This window comes from Poecilia reticulata, chromosome 10 (genome assembly GCF_904066995.2).
Source record: "Poecilia reticulata chromosome 10, P_reticulata-male-v2, whole genome shotgun sequence".
NCBI classification, from domain to species: Eukaryota; Metazoa; Chordata; class Actinopteri; order Cyprinodontiformes; family Poeciliidae; genus Poecilia; species Poecilia reticulata.
This window is the reverse complement of record NC_088839.1, coordinates 1851705-1867584: the sequence shown is the minus strand read 5'-3', so window position 1 is coordinate 1867584 and position 15880 is coordinate 1851705. Positions and strand designations below refer to the sequence as shown.

Here is a 15880-nt window from a genome sequence, read left to right as displayed (position 1 = left end):
TCTGTCCATTGCCCTAGGGATGAGAAAAGATCGGCCAGCATCTGTTCTGCAGTACTTCTGTTTGTCTTCAACCAATATGTCTGTCTGTCTGTCTGTCTGTCTGTCTGCATGTTGGTGCATACTGCAGTCTGTTAGGAGTCATTTTCATCAACCATCAACTGACTTGCAAAACAAGATGTCTGTGCATGTTCATCTCAACTACGCTTATGGAATAATCAAAGTATTCCGACTAACATAAAGTCATGTGTATCATAGCAGAATGTTTTCAAGATGATAATTTTTCAGATTATAAATAAAACAATACAATTTCTCAACAAAAGAAAGAAAACTGCATCACAAGTAGCTTTGGAAAGCAAAATTTAATTATTTTTGAAAAATTATTAAATAAATAAATGAATAAAAATAAAGATTTCCCCATGAGAAGATATCTGGAGTCTCATGTATAAAATGTATTTATCATTTATCAAATGAGACTCCAGAAGGAATATATCACAGGATGTATGAAGTCTACTTGCACGCAGAGGCTGAAAACAGTGTATGGCATAAAAAAAATCCAGATTTATAAAACCATGTGCATACACATCAGACAGCTATCTCCTCTTTATAAATCGCGGCTGCACCTCAATGTTTGTATACAAAGTTCTGCCCATGACACATTCACATCCATCCATCCACTATCGTCCATGACCCCAGTGGGGTCATCAGGGGGTTTGGTGCCTATTTTCAATAGCCAATCGGCGAGAGGCAGGGTCACCCTGGACAGGTCGCTAGTCACATCGCAGGGCAACACAGAGACACACAGGACAAACAACCATTCACACACACACTCACCAAAGGAGAATTTAGAGAAACCATTTAACCTGACAGTCATGTTGTTGGACTGTGGGGGGAGGCTGCATAAAACACAAAATTTGAATAAAATATACACAAAATATAATTTTTTCAAATATCTGACTAAACTAACCTGGGTCATGTCAGCACAACAATGTATGTTTTCCTGGTTTTTGCTGAATATTTTTTATTTTAAACTTTGTAGTAGGTGACTGGTGTCTGTAAAGTCCCTTGACCTGGAGCAGAACTACGTTATAATAGTTTAAAACAGAGGAATACTAAGATAATATATTATGACAATTAAGTATAAGTATTCAAATAAAGGGCTGCCTGCACAGTGGTGCAGTTGGTAGATGTGTTGCCTTGTGGCAAGAAGGTTCTGGGTTCACTGCAACAGACTGGTGACCTGTCCAGGGTGACCCCGCCTCTCTCCTGGAACGTTCGCTGGAGAGGCACCAGCAGCCCTCCTGACCCCACTAAGGGTCAAGGGTGTAAGAAAATGGATGGATGAATATTCAAATAAATAATTATAAAAGTATCAATAAATTGAATTAAAAATCTTTTTTATATATTTTCCAACTCCATCGAAATGTGTCCCTAGTTTTTGTCAACACCGTCAGACATAAAAAGAATGTAAAAAAAAAAAATCAGGCATTATTGGGGGCACCAGAACTTCTGAGGACCCCATGACCGCCTCATTTGCTAAGAGGGCTAGTTAGCTCTGGTTAGCTTATGTTATTCTTTAGTTTTTTCTTCTTTTTATTCCTAAGTTGTTCATCACAACCATGATGTGCAACACCATAACTGACGATCTACAAAATTTTTATGAAATTTTGTGAAATAAAAGCTTAATTTTGGTACAATGTAAAGATTTCATGGACCAGATGAGCTACAATATGGCCTCCTTCAGAATAACATCATATAAATTGAGGTAGTTTGGCTTTTTGTCAACTCCATCAGAGTTTTTGTGACTCTTTCAGTGAAATTGTTGACAAATCTCACTTAAACGTGCAATTAATTCATTTTAATGTATTTTACATAAATTGCATTACTTCACATGGACCAAGTATTTAATTTTACTCACTAGTTTGTCACCACCTTCAGTTCAGTGTCAACTCTGTCAGATGGACTTTATGTTGTTTTTTTGTTTGAAATAATATTTCTTTTGTTTCTTGGGAAGCATTTGTCTGTAAAACTGAGTAAAAATATCACTAATGTGGTCACTAAAAAATAATTTTATATTTATTTTTGTCAGATGGTGACAACAAAGTTCTGGGTCAGGTCGATTAAAAATTTAATTTTTTTAAAATGTTGCAACTGGGAGCCTGTACCTTAGTTAGCATCTTTACATTTCCAAAACATTATTTGTCATATTTGTATACGCGTATGTGCTTGAGGAATAATAAAACATTTTGGGGGGAAAATTTAAACCCATTTTGTCCTTCTTCTCAAGAATCACTGGATATCATAAGCCCAATTCACACGCCGAATTACAAATTAGGAATAGCAAGAGCAATCAAACCAATAACTGAAAAGCAACCCAATGTCCTATCAGAATTAGATTCTGACATCATCATAAGCATTAGATAAATTCTATTGGATACAACATTGGTTTCAGTTTTTTTTTTGTTTGCTTGTTTTGGGGTAGGGTTGGCTTTCATTTCTTCATGCCAGACAGTCCAAGAATATTTGGATTAGACATGTTATACACCAATCCAGGACACCACAAAAGAGAGAAAACTTGTGTTGGCAACACATTTTTTAGCTCAACTTTCTGAACTGGCAAAAGGTGGCTGCTTGTAATGACACATTCTGTAAAGGCAGATCAAGCATTTGTGACACAGAAACAGAAACCAACTGAATTTTGTAAGTAATTACCTGAGCAGTGAAAACAAAATATTAAAATAATACAGACATCCCATCATTATTATATTCACTGTATTTGTCTGCTGTCTGAATTCATCTCACTTATAGGAAATAGAAAAAGCTCCTCGCAAGAGAAGAAAAAAAATCAAAATCCAAAATATTCCTTACACCTGATCAGTTCAAAGTTGCAGCAGCTATTTCAACCAGTGATGGCGTTCTCTCATTCTTCTTCACCACAGTGGGTGCTAGGCTCAGATAAATAAGACAGAATCACACACAGTCTTTTGTTGAAATGAAAGGCTCACAGAACAAGGGGTCTACGCATTATTATTTTCACAATGGAAAGAAAGAGCGTCTTCATGTATTGGCAGAACAATAGTCTTTTCATGTTATGTGCAGCAGAGACTTTTCTTTTTATGCTTCTCCGTGTAATGAGACTGTATTTACCTTGCAAATAGGTTCTGGTCCTTTTAGCCCTCTGCTGAATATTCACTAACACATACAAAACCTTCAGCTGTGTGTTTCTATGGATGTAGATATGTGTGGGATTCTGTCTGTGTGTATTCATGCGTGTGTGAATGTTAGGATACAGAAACAGTCTTTGCAGCTTCTCTGCATGTATTCTGACCAAAATTATATCGTGTATTGGAGTTCTTGGCAAACTTGTTTGTTAAAGGGGCTGTATTATGTATTTTCCATGCACAGGGTCATTTTATAACACAATTAAGAAACTGTCTTACTTTCAGTTGTTATAAAAATACTATGCATATGTATCAAATAACTAAATAACTCAAAAGAATTTTTTATTGAATAAAGTTAAATTTAACCGAACATTCACCGAACCCTTCTTTTTTAAGTATCTAAAAAGTATGAATTTTTAAGTGCCTTTTACTATCTATTAAAATTTCATACAATAAAAAATTAGAATCATTATGTAATGTTTAAAAAAAGTACCCAATCCATTTTCAGATGTGTGATGTAAAACCATATAATCAATGGCATTAGCTCCAGTTCACACTCCAGACCAAATGGTGGCGGTATTGCACACTTTCATTTTTTTTAAACGCCATAAAGGGAAGAAAAAACAAGAACGCAGGGAAGATAACAGACGCTGTTCAAAATGGCCATTTTTACTCGCATAATATTGCCTTAAAAGTAGAGAGGGCCTTGACGATGGAGCTTACCAAGCTCCGCCCAGAAACGTCCCTCGAAAGTCCCACGTGGCTACATGTCTCACAAGCAAAGCCTCGCGGTGCTTAGCTTCTATGTGTAAACATGGCATTTTTCATTTTGACTGACTCTGCAGAGTATTTCTGAGTTGATTAGTTTAGCATTTCTGCCGGATTTTCACAAAATATCAGCCACGACAAGGGAACCAAGAAGTTCATGTCATCTTTTTTGGACAACATCAAGGTGTTTTAGCCACGCGATGCCTTTAACATTGTGCGAGTTGCAGCTAAATGCTACCAGTCGGTGAGGAAAACAGCAGATCCTCAGACCCTCAGCATAAATATAGCTGTGGACAAGATAGCTGATGGCTGTTGTTCTTGCAAGGCTGGGTAAGTCGGGCATTCATGGTTTAGAGCAGTGGTCCCCAACCCCCGGTCCGTGGACCAATTGGTACCGGGCCGCACAAGAAATAATTAAATATTTCCGTTTTATGTATTATTTGAGTCTGGAGGATCTTTTATTTAGAGCTGTTGCCTTGCAGCAAGAAGGTTCTGGGTTTGATTCCCAGCCCCGGTCTTTCTGCATGGAGTTTCCATGTTCTCCCTGTGCGTGCGTGGGTTTTCTCCGGGTACTCCGGTTTCCTCCCACAGTCCAAAAACATGACTGTCAGGTTAATTGGCCTCTCCAAATTGCCCCTAGGTGTGAGTGTGTGTGTGTGTGTGTGTGCATGGATGTTTGTCCTGTGTGTCTCTGTGTTGCCCTGTGACAGACTGGCGACCTGTCCAGTGTGTACCCCGCCTCTCTCCCGGTACGCTAGCTGGAGATCGGCACCAGCAACCCTCCCGACCCCATTAGGGGACAAGGGTGTAAGAAAATGGATGGATGGATCTTTTATTTTGAAAAACCTTTAACCGGATTCTCTCGGTTACTTGCACGCCAACACTGAGGCCACAAACAGCAAAATGAGTAGAAACAGATCAGATGTCTTTGGAAAGTTTCTTTGCAAAGGGGAAAAGGCCCAGAGAAGAGACAGGAGAATGGATTTATCCCGGACCGGTAGGTTAGTCCCACATTACAAGCCCGCTCTACGTAACATGCGGTGACCGGCTGCTAATGAGGTAATGAAGCTTCAAACTGCTTCGCCACGTAGAGACCAAGCAGGCTGTGCTCAAGCAACACACCTCGGGTGTCATCGTCTCTCGTCACTCCCAGATGGGACCGTCTCGTTGCAGAGAAACAAGCTCAGGGCTCCCGTTAGTCAGTATCGTGAGTTAAAATTTTCACGAAAGTAAAATGTTCGTTTTTGTGGCGCATCTGTATCTTATTTTGAAGGGATATGTAAACGTTACCATAGCGACCAGTCAGAGCGTTACAGCAGTGGTCGAGAGGAGATGAGTAGAGCTTGTGAGTCTTAAGTCTGGTTTAAACGGCAAGATTTAAGAATTGTCGGCCGATTCTCCAAACCTCTGTGACCACAGAGCTGATAAAAGTCCAACAGGTTCGATCGGTTCGTGTGTCCAGCTACATGGCAGGAGCAACACGAACCGATTCCAGTCACGAACATCGCGATTCCAGAAGAAAATCCACAAAACTCCCAACATAGCATACGGGAATTTAGAATAACCAAACATGGATGACTATGTAGAAACAATAGTGATAGTTTGTGGAGTCATTTTAAGAGATAAAAGACGTAACAAAAAGAAAAGGCAGTGGATAAAAGACGACGAGAGCAGCCGCTCTATTTGCTGCACTATGATTTGAAGGTGAATGTTTTTTCATAGTTAACATTTTTAATTGAATAAACATAATAAACATATATAATAATGACCTTTGCATATAATAAACATTTCCACATATCATCTCCGATGTCCATCGGACTCACAGTTGAGCGATATGTCAGCCGTTTGGGATTCCCCTCTGTTCTTACGTCACTGCGCTTTCTGATTGGCTACCTGTCACATTCTGCAGGTTGTATTCTCGTTTAAAGTCAGGGAAAACCCCACAGGCTGCGATAAAAAAGCCAAGACAACCAAATTGGGTATATTCAGGATTTAGCAGGAACACCAACATGCAGAAACCTTATCTGATGGTTCACGCCCCGCCCCCCCGGGCCGTAGCAAAATGTCTAAGTCTCGACCGGTCTGCGGTAATAAAAAGGTTGGGGACCACTGGTTTAGAGGGTTCGAATGTGCCTAGTACTTATACACGGAACTCGGTGCTAGTGTGGCTAACACGATTGCAATTTAGTAAAAAGCCTTTTCAGGTAAAATAAAATCTTTAATGTATGTCAGATACGGTACACATTGCATATTGATCTGTTCAGCTAACGTAAGGCTGTAACAAACAGGCTTCAGGATGTAGAAGTTGTATCGGTACTGCCATTATGCTGTACTTGGCTAAAAGGTTTTCATAATGAATGTGTTTATTATTAACTTTCTTTTTTTCATTCACTAAACACAAAGAAAGCAAAGCAATAATACTTACCCCAGCAGACACTTTGTTCTTATTGATTCTACGACGGTTGAGCTGCAAATGTGGTCGTGCACAAGCTTTGATCCAAGCAAGGCTTTCCATTTCAGAATTTGGAAATCTGTGAATTTTTTTTTTTTTAAATACTCTTTATTTAACATTTTTCTTTATTACAATGGAACATACAACACACAGAACTTGGGGCGCTGATTTACAGTTGAGTAAAAGAAAACATTATCAGATGTTGCACATAGTTACGCTTCCTTGCTCTTATATGCCAGCCATTTAGACCAGCGTTTGTTGTACACATGACCTTTTGTATGTAAAAGATATGTCAGTTTCTCCATAGAGTGGATCTCTTCCACGGCTTCCCGCCAATGGACCTGCTGGGGAGGGAGTTTCTTTAGCCAAGACTGTGCAATAGCTTTTTTGCCTGCAATTGATAAAATTTTAAAAAGGTATTCATCTTCTTTTTGAAACACTTCTCCACATATCAGCCCCAGCATAAAGATTCTGGGGTCTTTGGGGATGGCATACCCCAAAATTATCCCGATAGTCCAGCAGATTCCATCCCAATAGGATGCCATCTTAGGGCAGGACCAAAATACATGTGAGTGATTGACATTCTGGTGGCCGCATTGTCTCAAACATTGCTGTACTTCTCTATATCTACTAGTAATTTCAGGTGTAATAAAGTATCTAATTAAGCACTTCCATCCAAAGTCCTTCCATCTCTTAGAGCTGGTAGATGTCTGATGAGTCACACACATTGAAAGCCAATCACCGTATGTAATCCTTACTCCCAGTTCCTTCTCCCATTTTGACTTAATATTCAAGGTGTTATTTCCATTCTGCTTCTGCAACCCCTTATATAATTTGGAAACGGTTTTACATGGGAGGTGAGTATAGGCATTTGTGAAAGTTTGCACTATAATATTACCTTCTGGGGGACACCTTTTTTCAATTTGGTGTTATAGAAATGTCTAACCTGAAAGTATTTAAATAAGTCTCTGTTCTCGAGATTAAATTCCCTTTTCAGTTGTTCAAATGTTTTAAAGGTGTTACCCTCTACAAATTGGTTCAAAACTACAAGGCCTCTATCTTTCCAGTCTAAAAAGGAAGAATCTAGTTCTCCTGGCCGAAAGTTTAGGTTACAAGAGGGCCACATCAGGAGTCCAATGACATCTACCAATTTGTACTTGACAACTACTTCTTTCCAGATTAACAACGTGTCTTCAACTATACACACAGGACACACAGGAGTGTTTTAAATTTTATTCTTGGTCTGGACCCTGACCAAATAAATCTTGAGATCACCCTATCCCAGGCATGGAAGTGTGTGTTTGATATTCTAATAGGCAGTGACATAAAAAGATATAAGAATCGAGGAAGCAGATTCATCCTCACAATTTCCATTCTAGCTGTGAAATCTAACAGTAGCCTTGTTCAGGCTGCCAAATCTTTTTGTATGATTTCAATAAGTTTACCAAAGTTCAAATTAAATAACTCGTCCAAATCTCAGGATATAAACACTCCCAGGTATTTTAGTTTTTAGCATCCCAATTAAGTCCATAGGTTTTTCTTATAAATTTACTAGGGGAGTAGTTAATTGTCAAAACCTGAGTTTTTGTGATGTTTAGACTGTAGCCTGACAGTTGACTAAACTCAGTTAGAGCTGACATAAGTTTAGGGAGCGTTATATTTGGATTTTGGAGGTATCTGAATCTTGTGTTCTATATTTGCAAAACTAACACCCTTTATCCCATCATCCTCTCTAATGGCCTGTGCCAAGGGTTCAATGAATATTGCAAAAAGCGATGGACTTAGACAACATCCCTGGCGGGTTCCTCTGGGGAGTGTAAAGCTATTTGTTAGGTGCCCATTGATTTTTACCCTGGCCCGAGGTTCATCATAAAGAGACCGCAGGCAACTAATAAACTGATTATTAAAGCCCAGGCGCGCTAGTACCTTGTATAGAAAAGTCCAGTTAACCCGGTCAAAAGCCTTTTCTGCGTCTAGGCTAACTAATGCGATGCTGAGATTCTGCTTTTTACCTTGAGCTAATACATGTAATGTTCGTCTTATACTGTCATGAGTTTGCCGGCCTTTAATGAATCCCGTCTGATCCTCATGTATAAGGTCTGACAAGTAATACTCCATTCTCCGAAAGATTATTGATGTAAAAATTTTATAATCAACATTTAGAATTGAGATTGGGCGATATGATTCGCAGTATTCAATATTTTTCCCTTCTTTAGGGAGGACAGATATAACAGCCTCTCTCCAAGATATAGTATATAGTATCTCTGCCCTACTCAAAGTCCAGTTAAAGGATTCGAGCAGAGCCGGAGAAAGCTCTTCCTTAAACATCTTGTACCATTCATTTGGAAACCCATCGCTACCTGAGCTCTTGTTACTTTTCAAGAGACCAATAACTGTATCCAGTTCTTTCTGGGTAATGGGAGCCAATAGAGCTTCATTTTGGATTAGTCCAAGCAAAGGTAGGTCCACAGCTGCCAGATAGTCATCAATAGCAGTTATGTTAACTGTTCCTGGGTCAGAGTATAGTGTTTTAAAGTAATCCTCAAAGGTCTTATGTATTTTATCTGTATCATAGGTAAAATTACCAAATGAGGATTCTCTAGCTAAGATTTTTGTGGCTTTTGGACCTGATTCGTAAAATGTTTGTTTAGAGAAGCGCAATTTTTCCTCAAGTTCCTGAAGGATCATATCATTTATATTGTTTTTAGTTTTCATTATTTGTTCTGATAATTCTCCATTGTAAGTCATTTGCTGTTTTAATTCTAATTTCCTCAATGTGTTTTCCAATACCTCATATTTTAACCGTTTTACTTTTTTAAGATAAGCAGTTCTAGAAATTAATCTCCCTCTCATTACCGCCTTGACCGTGTCCCAAACCAAGGTGGGATTTACATGCCCATTATTATTTTCTTCTATACATTCCGTTATTTCTTTTCTAATCTCCTTTGTTGTGGCTTCATTATTAAGGATACCTATATTTAAGCGCCATAATGTTGTTTTATGCCTATTAGTCAAACCGATGGATAAATAGATAATGTTATGGTCTGAAATATCAGATGTTCCAATTAAGCATTCCTTCACTTTAGATCTATCAATGATGTTCATCAGGAACAGGTCAATCCTGGAGTGGACTTTGTGTGTAGAAGAGTAATGAGTAATTTTTTTTTCTTTAATATGGAGATTCCTCCATACATCAAACATGCCCATCTCCCTGATCAGGATATTTAGATCTTTTGACCTTCCAGTTTTTTGTCTCTTATAGTTTGTTGTATCTAGAGCATAATTGGGGATTGTGTTCCAATCTCAAGCGCAAACTAGAACTCCTTCACTAAATGAGATAATGCCGATTTTAAGAACGTTCTGTCACTCTCTGGTGGTACATATATATTAACAATCGTGACAACAACATTATCAATCCTCTCCTTTATAACGAATCTGCCCTCTTTGTCGCCTTTCTCAGATATAAATTCAAAGTTCAGTGAGTTTGAAATTAGGGTGATCACCCCCCTCTTTCTACTATTTCTACAAGAGCTATAAAACGTGTTTGAGTAACCAAATGACTTAAATTTTTCATGTATCCCATGACAAATTGCCCTTTGTCATGGGATACAAAGGGCAATTTGTATCCCATCTTTCTTCAATTTGGCTAAGACCCTTTTTCTTTTCACTGGACTAATCAATCCGTTTACATTTAAGGATTATATGACAAATTATATGACATTTATATAAAAAGTTACCTTGACTGATTTGGCCCCTAAAACCAGAAAGCGAACAGTAACAATGCAAAACAATATCAAACTGACTTCCAAGGTGAGGAGAAACTCCCTCTGCTCACTCATGACCCCGTTGGCAAGTCGAGGGTTAAACCTCTCAAAATGAGAGGGCCCGAAAAGGACAGTATTAGCGCCTTTTGGAAAGAACACGTGAAAATGAAGAAAAAACAACAGTGACCTCTCACACCCAAAAAAGGAAGATCCAGAGCCCAGTCAAAATAATGTTGCATTATGCCATGATCTGTCTATTTTCACTCCCGCAAGTTCCGCTGGAAGTCCTGCAGCTTGTTCTTCGCTCTCAGCGCCACCACAGCGCCGGTGTTACTCGCCGATTCCCAGCGCAGCAGCTCACAAAGACACGACTCCGCCCTGGAGCCACGGTCAGTTGTCGACGGTTCCTCAACCTGGATTCCGCGTCTCTTCAGCTCGTTGTAGGCTTCCCGAGCGCTGGAATATGTGCGGGTGCCTGAATCCCAGTGAATCCTTATGTTGGTAAACGGTGTTTGAAAGCGTATGCCTTTTACCTTGAGCACTTTCTTGATGGCGAGATACTCTCTGCGCTTCTTCACAATCTCAGGTGCATAATCGTTGTCGAAGTACATAATTGAAGAGCCCACCTGGATCTTGCCTTTTTTCCACACTTCTCTTAAGATCTTTTCTTTTGTAGAAGATTCCAGAAAGTTGACAAGAATAACCCTTGGTGGTGAGTCGGGTGGGGGTTTACTTGCCAGAGTGCGATGTGCGCGCTGTATTTTCAAGTCAAGGTCCTCCGGTAGTTGTAGCTGGCTTCTCAGAAGCGTCTCCATATACTGTGTGGTGGAGTTCCCCTCCTGACCTTCTGGCACCCCAAATACACGCACATTGTTTCTTCTGGAACGGGACTCTAAATCAAGCACCTTAAGCTGTGTTTTTCTCTGTTGCTCGATGCAGAGGCATAGCGCCTCGGTTGCCTCCTTTGCCCATTTCTCCACTTGATGAACGCGGGCCTCGTCAATCCGCTCAGCTAGGCCCTGCACATCAGTGGCAATACTGTCCAGTTTACCGTTGATCTCGTGTCTCAAATGGTCGATGTTCTGTTGTAGCTTTGCATTATCCACCTTGGAAGACAGTCTTCAAATCGTCAATAGCCTTAAGTATTTCTTCCGAGTCCATGTTCGTTCCAGCGCTGTTAGCTCCCGCACTAGCCACAATGTTGTTAGCTTGATTCAAGCGCGTGTTAGCTTTAGCGACCAAGGCACCTTTATCCTGAGTTTTAGGCATCTTTATCAGTTTTTCTTGGCTCATTGTGTTTCTCCTCCCGTTCATAGATAATATTATCGAGACGTTGCGCATATTAACAGGTTTTGAACGGGAGTTTTCAACAATTAAGGTGGGAGAGAGGCTCTGACGCAGCCGTCTACTCCATTTGCTTCCGGAAGTCCGCCGAAATCTGTGAATTTTAGTTCCACAAACACGATCAGGATACCTGACATCGCCTGTACAGATACCCCACTGACGGTGGAGAACCATTCTTTTTCGAGTCCTGACGCAAAAACTTTCTGCTGGTCTGCTAGTCCACAATGTACATTAGCATGAGTTTGTGAGACGGTAAGGCACGTGATAGCTGCGCTGTGACATGAAATGGGCATTAGCCAATGAAACGCGGCCCCTGTGGTAAGGTCCATAGTTAGTAATTTTGGTAAATTCAAGCTGGTGACGTTCTAGTCCGAGTTAGACGACAACACAACGGGACAACAACCGATGGAAATGAAATGTGTGTAACAAAAGGAGCCCGGAGGGACGAAGGCTGCTAAGTGTTGCTAGCTGGTGGTAAGTTTGCTTATTATTATCTTTATTTTATTATAAACAGTGGAGTAAAGATATACATCTTACGTTGGTTTCATAAATAATTATTTCATCAATTTTATTGTGACTTGTATGATTACAATAGGAATAATTCAGCTTCGTGTTATAACTGCATGGAGGTTGTTTGTTGCGATATATACTTTAATTCATAAACTAACCTGGTTTTAATTAAGCTCCATAAGACAGAGAGACTTTGATATTGTGAGGTTGTTGTTCTAACTCGTTCATCAATGATTTTATCTTCAACATATGTTTGCAGTCTAAGCAAATGAAGATGAAAGAGGAAGCCAGAGAAATCAGGTGTTAGAAAACCTAAAGACTTTCTGTCTCAGAAGAAGCTCTGACTCCACCAGATCACCAACCAGCTCTGAGGATGAACCTCCACATCGTCTTCATGATGTAAGTTTGTTTTTTACTGAGCAGCTAGCTACATTTTCAACAACAAAAACTGCTGTGTTACCAACACCATGTGCTTAATAAACATGATTTGATTTAAAGGTAACTGGACAGAATTTGTTCTCCTTGTTAATCTAACATTTCTCTTTGATACATTTTATTTGTCGTTGGCTTTCAGGGCCCTGTGATGGACTGGTGACCTGTCCAGGGTGAACCCAGCCTCTCATCTGATGGCTGCTGGAGATGGGCACCACCAGCCCCCCTTACCATCCTGCAAGGATCAGTGTGTTCAGATCATGGATGGAAAGATTTTAAGGTAGTTTGTCTCCTTAAGTCCACACTTAAAACAGCTTCATAGTTAATGCCAATATCAACTGATTTTATCATATTGCTGACTATTTTTTGCTTCTTCTAACATAAACAGGCAAAGAAGAAACCCAGAAATGTTTTTCCACCCCAGGCATCTGGTCCCAATCATCATCAGTTCTGATGATGCCACATACATGGCGAGTCCACAACGTCTTAAAATTGCAAGTATTTTTTTATTTGCCATTTTTCTGTTCTCTTTAAATACAAATGCTTTCTCTGTTTAATTGCTCTATTGTTCTTTTTGGTAGGTTTCTGTAAGGTGCAGTGAACAAGAATGTTCTGTCGTTGATCCTCACTTTCATGTTTTATTGTCACACTTAAATGTTCATGTTCATGTGTTCACTTTTGATGTGTAAACTGATAATTTATGTAAAGTTCATAAAGTTGTGAGTAAAATTGGACAATTTTAAAATGTTGATAATAAAAGAAAATATTTGAATTACTTTGAACATCTTGTGTAATTAATCTTTCCATGTAATTGTAGCCTAAAACAATGTAAGTACTGTAGTGTAGTTATGCATGTAATGTACGAAGACTTATGGGTAATTAAAATTGTACTTTATTAGCAATAGCAGTAAATCAAAAATAAAAATTAAGTGTCATTTAAATACATTACTTATATATTATTAGTATATCCATTAATCCATTTTCTTTACACCCTTGTCCCCAGTGGAGTCGGGAGGGGTGCTGGCACCTATCTCCAGCTAACGTTACGGGCGAGAGGCGGGGTACTATTAGTATATTTAAAATATATTAAAAGTATGTTTTTAATATAATTCTATGATAGAATTAGTACACTTAATATGGAATATTTTTTGAATATTTCTCTTGAATATTACATAAAAAAGTATACTTAAAGTAGACTAAGTACAACTTTAAGTTGTTCCAAAAAAGTACGTTGAGTATACTAAAGTATACAAAAAGTTGTAATTTAATACTATTTAAATGCTACTAAAGTATACTAAGCACAAAAAAGTTGTTCCAAAATAGTACAGTTTACATACATCAATCAAAGTATGCTAAAGTATGTTAAAATTTAGTATACTAAAGCATACTTTTTTTTTTTACTTGGGTATTCAAAGATTTGGGTTTAAAGTAATCTTTTCACATTTGGAGTGTCAGAATTCCACTTTATATCTGTTAAGCTGGGCTTAGAGCAAGGGCAGAGGCCTTCTGACTTTAATGACTTGGAACTCATAAGCAAATACAAAACAACAAAATTAAGATTTTTCTTCTAGTTAGTGAGAAGGGTATAGTTAATTCATGACATACTAGTTTTAATAAAATGTAAGTACTCCTCATTTTCTTTTAGAATTGAAATTCCTTGAGAATGGAAATTATTTTAAATCTAAATCTGCCAGGCGTATGGAAGAGTTTTGGCTTCATTGTAGATATTTCCCTTGGATAACATTTTAATACCACATTGGGGTCAAGACGCTGCCCCTAATATGTTAGTAGTGAAACATTCCATTACTTTTTCAAAATATCAGTTGAACATTTACATTTTTGGCATTGTGTACTGACATCACAATGCAGAAAGGTGTTTACACAGAGTGGGTAACAGAAAATTATTTTTCATTTAGTTCTGCCATAAAAAGCTTATGCAATCCGGAATTAGATGAGTTGGGACTTTGTTAAAGCATCAGCTGTCCCAAAGGTGTAGACCTAAATCTATTTGACATGGGCTTAAAGCATGTAAGCCTATTATTCTGATCTGCTTCAAAAACACCACATTGTGTAGTTAAACGGGGTGCTTTACATATTTTTCCATCCCTTACTTATCAATTCAATCCACAAAACAAAAAAAACAAACACTGACCCGATCTGCAGGCTGATAAAGCACACTGCAGTTTATCGCACCTTTGGTAAACATGAAAAACTTGAACATTTTTGGGGGGTTTTAAGCCAGATTGCAAGTGTTTCTGTTGCTCCGAGCGTTTCACTATCAGAGCAGATTTATTCCTAAAAGATGTGTTTATAGAAGATATGTTTATAGTTTATGCATTTAAAGCCGGACCAATCACAGCGCTGGTCTCTGCTCGTTGCCTCGCGCTGCAGCAGCTGGATGTCTAAAGTTGACCTCAGCGCGGATCCCGCTCCTCCTTTCACTCGAACTGGACACAGGCTGACCGCTATGGATATTTACATCAACCCCCTGTGAGGAATTATGATTAGTTACGAGGAGTTATTGATTAAGGTAAGAGTTTAAACCCACCGCGTTAGCTCCGGTTAGCTCTGGTTGCGCAGCTCTACGTGAACCGCAGGAATAACATGTAGTCGCGCTTTCAGAGGAGCTTTGAGGTGAGAATGATGTATATTTGTGAACAAAACATTATGCAGTGTTTACATCTCAACACCTGCCCAGCGTTTGGTCCTGTCTTCCCTGAAAAGTTTAGGTCTGTGTTCCCTGTTAGCCGGTGCGTTAGTGGCTAACGACCCAGTGCTAATCTATGAGGGGCCGTTTAGGACAAAATCTATGTTTTCTCTCTCACACACTCAAAAAAACATCACGCACTCAAAAAATACTAAAATTACATATACACACTACTAAAATGTCACACACGCACACATTTTATCTTTCTCGCACACATACAGTGTACTAACAACTCGCACACGCACACAAATGTTTCTCACATACACATGACTAAAGTTGCGCGTTTTTTGAATGTGAGAATTGTCACGGAAGAGGCAGGACATAATTTTTTTTATCAACTGCGCATGCGTTGATCCTAAACTATAAGCTTCGATTGTTGACTCACTGTATGTTCTATTAGTATATTTGTGCTTTTAAATATATATAGAACTTTAAACTTTCTTGTAACTTAAATGTACTATAGAAATAAATACATCTGATTGATTGTTTAGAAATAGCAAAATTGCTGTAGTACAATCTGTCCACTGGGTGCCAGCATTACAGGAATTATTAACCGGCGCCAACTAGTGCCGAAGAAGAAAGTCTGCTATACCGAACATGGCTAACTCTAGTTCAAAACGAGGCGGTATTGAAACTAACTTCACTCCGCAGTGAAGTTAGTTTCAAGTTGGATATTCAATATTCGAGCTCCGGGGAGTAGCGGCGTTTAGCTCAAGGTTGATCCGATTTATGAACGCTAATGTCG

The 15880-nt window shown here is 38.9% G+C and overlaps 2 long non-coding RNA genes across 3 annotated transcripts in view; one reads left to right on the top strand and one right to left on the bottom strand.

The window, feature by feature from the left end:
- The window catches only part of LOC145553040 (uncharacterized), a 462758-nt gene that overhangs the window by 201057 nt on the left and 245821 nt on the right, over positions 1-15880 (bottom strand). The gene's annotated exons all lie outside the window — the stretch shown is intronic.
- On the top strand, positions 11831-12901 carry LOC145553180 (uncharacterized). Of its 2 annotated transcripts, XR_014089447.1 has the most exons (4): positions 11831-11960; positions 12256-12395; positions 12571-12708; positions 12817-12901. It is a non-coding gene; the product is annotated as an uncharacterized LOC145553180 (long non-coding RNA). The 2 variants fall into 2 exon arrangements; XR_014089446.1 differs by lacking the exon at positions 11831-11960 and having other exon boundaries at positions 11996-12395.